We start from the raw sequence: 7,844 nt of genomic DNA, 5'->3' as shown, positions 1-7,844 counted from the left end.
CCACTCCCAGCTGTCCCCCAACGCCAGAACAGGGATAGAGCGGTTCAGGCTGCTCCTCTGGAGGTGACCCCCACCCCCCAGCTCTGCTTCCTCAGGCCTGCAGGCCCTGTGGCTGCTCCCTGGGCCTGATGCCCTCCCTCCCAGGCCCTGTGATGGGCGATGGGGAGGGAACTCCAAACTCCCACCTCGCTTATCTCCTCACTGAGGGCCGTGTCCAACCCGTCTACTCATGAACCCATGTCCTAGGAGTCACATAAACCTTGTGAACCCCCAGCCGTGCCCTGTGGGGCTAACTACGGGTCCTCCCACTTCCAAGGGTGTGGCTGGCCTGGTCTAGGCCTAGGGTGCTTGCTGTGGGGCTGTGGGGGAGCAGCAGAGGCCCAGGTGACAGAGGGCACCCCCCCACACACACACCTCAGCCCACAAAGCCCCTAGGGGAAGAGGGAAGGAGGGGTTTGGGACTGAGAGGGGCTCAGGTGACCTCACTGCCCCCCAGCTGAGCCTGGGGCCAATCCAGGAGCTGCTCTCTGGCCAGATAATCGATGGTCTGGGGGCCTCAGTGGCTGTGAGAGGGAGGGAGCCCTGTCAGAAATTCCTCCTGACAATGACCACATGCACCCATGGGCTGCCCTGCCTTCCGGGCTCCTGCCGGCTTCCAAGTGAGGCGCCCACTACTCCCTGTTCCACAGGGGAGTGGCTGCTTGGGGCATGGCCTCAACACAAACCCCAGACATGCCCAGTGCCTGCAGACCCTGGGGCCAGGGCCGTAGAATTTCCCCAGTGGGCACAGCCAAGGAAGGCCCTTGAAGGTGGTGGTTGGGGGGTGGGGGGTGGGTGACACTCTCTGGAGGGCAGGGATGTCCCGGCAGAGGGATCAGTGTGTACAAAGGTTAGAGGTTCATTGGGGCTGCTCAAGGCGGCCCACACTGGCCCCGGGCTTCACTCTGAGGGTACTGCCTGAGGGCAGGGGTGGGGGCCCAAGGGCACCCTATGACAGACCAAAGTCAAACCAGATGGGCTGGGGGCCCCGTGGGGCAGTCGGGCCATTCGTCACCGTTATCTGCCCCGCCGCCGAAATCACAAACACATTTTTAAGTGAAGGACTGGCTGCCACCGGCCTTCGGGCCCTGATGCCGTACAGCTGTGGCCACACTGGGGCGGGGGTAGGGTTGGGGGAAGGTATGGAGACGGGGTATGGGGGCCAGCAAGCAGCAGCCTGAGGGAGGAGTGCCTGCTGCCCCCCGACATGTCCCCCAAGGCTGCCTTGGAAGCTGAGCAAACGCCAAGCCCCCCCTGATATCTGCTGCCTCCCCTACTTGGACCATTCTAGACCTAGGGTACAGGGACCAGGGAGTATCCCCCCCACCTCTACCCTGGGCACCCCTGCCTCCTGGCTTCTTCCCAGAGCCTTGGCATCACAGATTTGCCCTCTGACCCATACACTGATGTCAGGGCTGCATGGGGGACAAAGGGGCTCAAAGTGGGGGATATTTCTTCTGCCTGGGACTGGTGGTTCCGTGACCATTTCATGGGACGGAGCTGGGGGGCAAGACTCGGAGAGAAAAAGACAGAAATAGGGGCAAGTGATAAAAAGAGACAGAGATGGGAGAGGGCCTGGTGCCTGTTACCAGAGACCCACCCTGGGTGTCACAAGGCCAGCAGAACCTCAGTGGCATGGTTATCTCACTCTTGCTGTGTGACGACCCGTCTTCTAGGGCGTGCAGGTGAGGGTGGGGCTGGGCTCCTTCTGGCCATCACTCTGAGAGCCAAATGCAGGTTCTGTCCGGCACCCTGGACCCCCAGGCAGGCCCATGGGGGTGGGGGGCGCCAGGAGAAATGGCCTGTGACGGGGGTGGGCGTCCCAGGCGGGAAAGCAAACAGTGTCAGCAGCTAATGAGCGGGAACCGGGCCTGGGGCCGGGGGCCTGGGGAGGGGCACAGCCATCGCTCATCCTGACAGGCGGACGGCAAGGGGGGCCGGGGACAAGAGATGGAGGGGAGCATGAGAGCCGACAGAGGGTCCCCTGGAGACCCGACCCTGCACACAGACAGACAGACAGACAGAAGGGAGGCAGCCAGGATGCCCCCCCCACCCCGCTCTGGCTCCCATCCCCAGCTGTGGCCTCAGGAGACCTGACTTCAGCATCTCCCCTGTTGGATCTGGCTGGCTGCCCCCTCCCCTCCCTGAAGAATTTGCAGGACAGAGGAGAATGTCCATGAAGTGGGGGCTGAGCTTGGGACCCCCAATTGCATGCTGGGGAGCAGGAATCTGGGGTCGGGAGGCCCTGCTGCTCTCTGGGCCTCAGTTTCCCAGCCTTTACTAGGCAGAGGCGTACCCTGAGGGGGCCCCCCCTACCCTTACTTTCCACCATCCCTGTGGTGACTCCTCCACCATCCCTGTGGTGACCCCTCCATCCCTGTGGTAGCCCCAGCTGTCCTCAAGGTCCCCACCCTTCTAGACAGTCCTCCCCAAAACCTCAATGCCTCCAATAGGCCCAGTAGTGGGTGGGCTGACTGAAATGGGGCAGCAGCTTTCACGTGCAGGCAGGACTGGAGGGGCTGCTTCCCTCAGGTGTGGAGTCAGCCCATCATTTCCTAGGTGGGAAGACTAAGGGAAGGTAGATGAATGGGTCGGACATTAGGCTAAGCTCTTGGCCTCTATGCCTCTGGCAGATTAGAAGACCCTGCACTCCAGCTCTGGCCCAGGCAGACCTGACCCAGGGTTTTAGCCTCCCATCTGCCCCGAGCATCCTGAAATTTCAGAGTGTCAGAGAAGGCGAGACCTCGGGAGCCTTCCTGAGCCCCCCCCTGGCCCAGTTCCGGCCCCAGTTGGCCCACAGCAGCCTGGCTGGCCGAGTATCCTGTAGGTGTCTGCCGGCGAGGTGTTCAGGCCCCAGTCTTGCCTAGCTGGGAGGGAGGGGCAGTCATAAATTCACACCGCCAGCCGCCCGCGGGATAAATGTGTCATCGACTGCACAATTTATGAGTGAACCCCTGGCCCGAAAGGCAGAGAAAACAAGCCTCTGTGTACACATGGCGCGGCGGGCAGGGACGGGCGGCTGCCGGGGGCACGCAGGGCATGGCAGGCCAATAGGACACGCACATGCAGGAGGTGTGAGGACATGGACACGTTCATGGGGCTGTGGGAACATGGACTTGCTCATACAGGGAGGTGGGGCTGTACATCTGGTATACCCCACACGCAATGGTGCGATTACACACACACACACATCAGAAGGTGGCCCAGCATGCTAGGGACACTCAATGAGCATGCCATTCAGAAGCATGTGTGATTTTCCACGTGTTACACCCACACCTTCACAGGAATCTGACTCAGGAAAGAGAAGACAGGAAGGCTCTCTGAATGCTTGTGTGTGCCTGTGCATGTGGGCATGTGTGTACATATGTGCGCACATGCATCTGTGCATATGTATTTGCACGTGTGTGTACATGTACATTTGTGCATTGTGCACATGTGGATGTGCACGTGTGTTTGTGCATGTGTGTGTGGTCACGTGAGCTTGTTCATGTGTATATGTGCATGTGTATGAGTATGTGTGCAGGGTCTACCCCATCCCCAGGCAGCCCATGACGAGGGTTTGGTGGGGAGGACCTGGGTCATTGCATTGGGAGACAAAGCAGCGGAAGAGACAAGCTGGCCCAAGGAGGACACAGGCGAGCGTGTTGGGAGATAAGGACGTGAGGGAACAGGGCAAGTTGGTGGTGCCTCAGTCCTGTTTAGGTCCCACCTGCTTTGAGGCTTGACTGTCTCAGAGCCCTGCTAGTCCAGCCACTGAATACACCCGACACCGGTGCTAAGGGAGCAAGCATGACTCAGCCTCGTTCTGCTTCCAAGCCTGCAGACCGTCATGCCCATTGTCCACCTTGTCTACCGGGACCCTGTGGGATGTTTCCAAGCACTAGGCTCCACTGGTGCCAACCTCAGTTAACCAACCAAGCACAGTAGCCCAAGTCTGAGAATGCAGGGTGGGGGTTCCTGGACGCCTCAGGGAGCACTCAGGGAGGATTGGGAGGACTCTAGGAGAATCTGGGGAGGACTCAGAAGACTTGGGGAGGAACGGGGAGGACTTGGGAAGGATTCAGGGAGGACTCAGTGGACTCAAAACAGCATCCCTAAAATCTGGCAAGGACTTGGGAGCTTCGTGGAATAGAGTCTGCGGGTCAGCTTTAGCTGTCAGCACCTTCCATGGATGGTCTGGGGACACATTCGTGTTCCAGCCACTCCTCCTGCTGGCCTTGCCACAAGAGGCTCAGGAGTGTGGACACCTGGGAGGATTCTTGTGGTGTCAAATGTCCAGTTCAGGGAGAAGGGGCTGACTGATGTCCCAGAGACCACTGTGGCAGAAAACCATGGCACCCTCAAATAAGAAGAGGCAGCATCATTGACTCCCACACCAAGGACCCACAGAGCAGACACCTGGAGAGCTGAGCAGAGACCCCCCCACACACACACAACAGAGAGCCCCAAAGACCAGGATTCCCTACAGCAGAGATTCCCATAGGATGGACCCACAGAGGGGAGACATGCAGAGCAGGGACCCCAGATGAGGGACCTGAAGCAGAGAGACCCACAACATAGGGACCATTACCAAGGACCCCGGAGCAAGGGGGCCCAGGTGAGGCATTTACTGCCAAGAGAGACCCAAGGTTCCCACAGGTCTAACCCTTTTTCCCATAAAGAAAGCCTATGGTCTCCTGCACTCCCCTCAACTTGGACATCTCAAGATTGCATGTCCATGGGCTCATGCCTTGCTCTGGGTTTGTGTCACTGGTGCTCTCCTGGGCCTGCCCCTCACGCTGCACTCCTGCAGGAAGGTGGGGGAAGCCCCAGCTCTGCATGCACCTTGAGTGGGCACACAGGGGCATGGGCAGGCATGCTGAGACAGGCGACTGTCAAGGGCGCCAGCCCCTCCCCAGCCCTGCCTAGACAGAAGCCCTTTCCTCGGTCTCTGCAAAGACTGGCTGGAATTCTTCAAGAGCATCTTTAAATAAACAAGCATAGAGTAAAGCAAACTCCCCAATACAAATCACATCAAAATAGATTTCCACGCAGACACATGACAGAACTTGGCCTTTGGTCCCCTCACAGGCACCTCCTCAAATCCCCTCTCAAGCCTGTGTGCCCACTCTGCTCCCAGAAGCACTATTGCCCAGGCTACGACCTCACCCTACCTCCCCGGACCCCCAGACCCAGGCTGCAGCCTCACTCTTAGTCTTGGATATGCAGGCCTGTCCACACACCTGGGAAAGAGAAGTGGCTGCCATGGGGACCCTCTATTTCTCTTGAGGTCTGTACCCTCACACCCCAGGGATGTCCATAAGACAAATGAAGGATCCTGCCTCTGAGGGTTCCTTTATCCCACTGGGGGCACAGACTTTGTGGGGATGGCCCCAGGATCCTGAGTGACTAGGACAGAGACAGAAGAGCAGCACCTGAGCAGGTGGGGAGAGGAGGGCCGACTGGTGCCTCCCCTCCCCTCCTTGCTACATGTGGGTCTGTCTGGCCCAGAGCCCCTCAATTTGTCTGATATACTTAAACAGGGCAAGATGAGCCCCCAAGAGACACTGATAGTAGGGAGCTGGTCAGTTCCCTTGGGTTGGCCCTGTCACGAGGGGTCTCTGCTGGGAAGAGGTCTGGGGACCAAGGGACCTGCACTCCTCCCCCATGTAGCCAGCAGCCTCCAGGCAGGGCTGCACACTGATGGGAACAACAATGATAGAAAATGAATGAGTGATTGAATGACGGCTACCCCTGCACTGCTGGGCGCCCTTCTGCCCTCTCCCTCCTATAGGTTGAGCCCAGCATACCTCCTAGCCTCTGCACTCGCTGTCCCCTCTCTGGAGAGATGTCTCCTGAGAGGGAGTGCTGCTCCCTCTGTCTGGATGTCCCCAGGAGGGCATCCTAGTTCCTCTCTGGACACACCAGGTCAGTGCTTTTGACATCCCAGGGCAAGGGCAACTCAGGAGGTTTGTTCAGAGGGTTAAGGGGACTGTCCACGTGACAAGGCCCAGGCTAGCCCACAGGCCACTCAGTGCCTCTTTCAGGCACAGAATTCATGAGCTCCAGAAGTCTTTCAGAACAAGGAAGCTCTCGTCTTTACCCGTCCCACTCTTTGAGACAAGGCATGAAAGATTTCATGGTGGACATTGTGCATTTCTTTGTGTACAGGTGATCTGATCTCTGCCACATGAGCCCTGAGGGGTTGTCTACAGGACAGACCCCTGGGGCAGGGATCACTGAGGCCAGCCTGGCTCAGATTGGGGTTCTGGGCAGTGGGGGTGCTGAGCTCACCCTGCAGGTTTTGGGAGCACTCTTATGGGCTCTCTCAAGCTTCACCCACCAAGTTTCTGATGCTCCCCGCAGGGGTGCTCACACCTGTGGAGGTGGCCCCACCTGGCCCATCTCTTGGCACCCTTTGTCCAGCTGGCCTCAGCACCCTGGGGTGGGGTGGGTGGTGGTGATAGAAAGGCAGGTCGAAGGAGAGAGAGAGAGAGAGAGAGAGAGATGGCATTTCCCCTGAGGTAGAGTGGACCCTAGGAAGGCTTCACTGAGGAGGACCACTGACCCCCAGTTCCTGTGGGGCCAGCCCATGGGTCTCCTGATAGGACTGGATGTCTCCTTGCGACATTTCCTGTCTGCAGATAGAGAAGATGAGGGTGGTAAGAGTGTGCATCCAGTGTAGACTGCACTGGGTGTAGACAGCTCTGGGCATGTGACTGCTGGGGGAAAAGAGAGGGTGGAGCCAGGGGATGCCCCAAGAGCTGTTTAAGGAGGGAGGGACACAGCTAAGGCCAGGCCCAGTCACCAGGATCAGTGACCCCGAAGACCTCCTTAGCCTGGGGAGGAGTGGAGGGAGAGCCCCCTGCTGATTTATGGTCCCTCCAGGGTTGAAGGGAGTTAGCCTGCTAAGGCCTTGCTCCGGGCTTCCTCCTCCTCCTTGTTTGGGGTCGGCTGGGGTGGGGTGGCTCTCAGCTGGTTTCCAGATGGGCCTGGTGGAGGGGCTTTTGGGGGTAGGAGGCCAGATACCCTGAGCAAAGGGACCTGGCCTGTGTCAGCCAGCTAGCCATAGTTGCCTGTGTCTCTCTCTGTCGTTGTCTCTCTGTCTCTAAGGCCTGTCTCTGTCTCAGGCTCTGTCTCTGTCCTATGCAGCCCCCCCCCTTCCCCATGGTGGCCTGGGTGGGTGGGAGCTGGTGATTTATCACCAGCTGCCTGTCTTCCATCGGAAACGTCAGGGGTGGGCGCAGACTGTGCAGTGAGCTATGGGCCCCCAGGGCTCTGCCACCCACCCTAATGTTGTTGCTCTGTCTGGGCTACGAGAGCGCCCCCCCCCGCCCCCATGACACGGCCAGGGGTTCGGTCCTCCAGACCTTCCCTAGGCCTGGTCTACACCGGACCCACTTAGGTTTCCACCCAGTGAGGGGCCTGCTCTAGGCTTCCCCTCACCTCCCCAGGCTGGAAGGGGCCTACGGAGGACTTCTACATCCCTCCCCCCACCCCAAGGTTGGTCAGGAGGTGGCAGAGCCTCCGTTCCACTCTCCTGGGGAGCCAGGCATCCAAAACAGAAGTGGCTCAGGCAACAGAAGTGGCTCAGGCCAGCCAGCCCCTCACTGTCGCCTTGCCCCACTGGCAGCAGCTGTGCCCCGCCCCTGCCGCAGTGCACACAGCAGGGGCTCAATAAGTGTTTTCCGAGCAAATAGGCGTCGGGAGGGTGGAGGATACACCTGGGCTAAGCACCCCTCCTGACTCCCCCCTCCCCCCAGCCCGACGGAAGAGGTCCCTTATCTTCCTGGTTGACGGGCTGTCAGCAAGCGGGGGTGGGGGTG

This window comes from Hipposideros armiger, unplaced genomic scaffold, assembly GCF_001890085.2.
Source record: "Hipposideros armiger isolate ML-2016 unplaced genomic scaffold, ASM189008v1 scaffold_694, whole genome shotgun sequence".
NCBI classification, from domain to species: Eukaryota; Metazoa; Chordata; class Mammalia; order Chiroptera; family Hipposideridae; genus Hipposideros; species Hipposideros armiger.
This window is presented reverse-complemented; position numbering follows the sequence as displayed.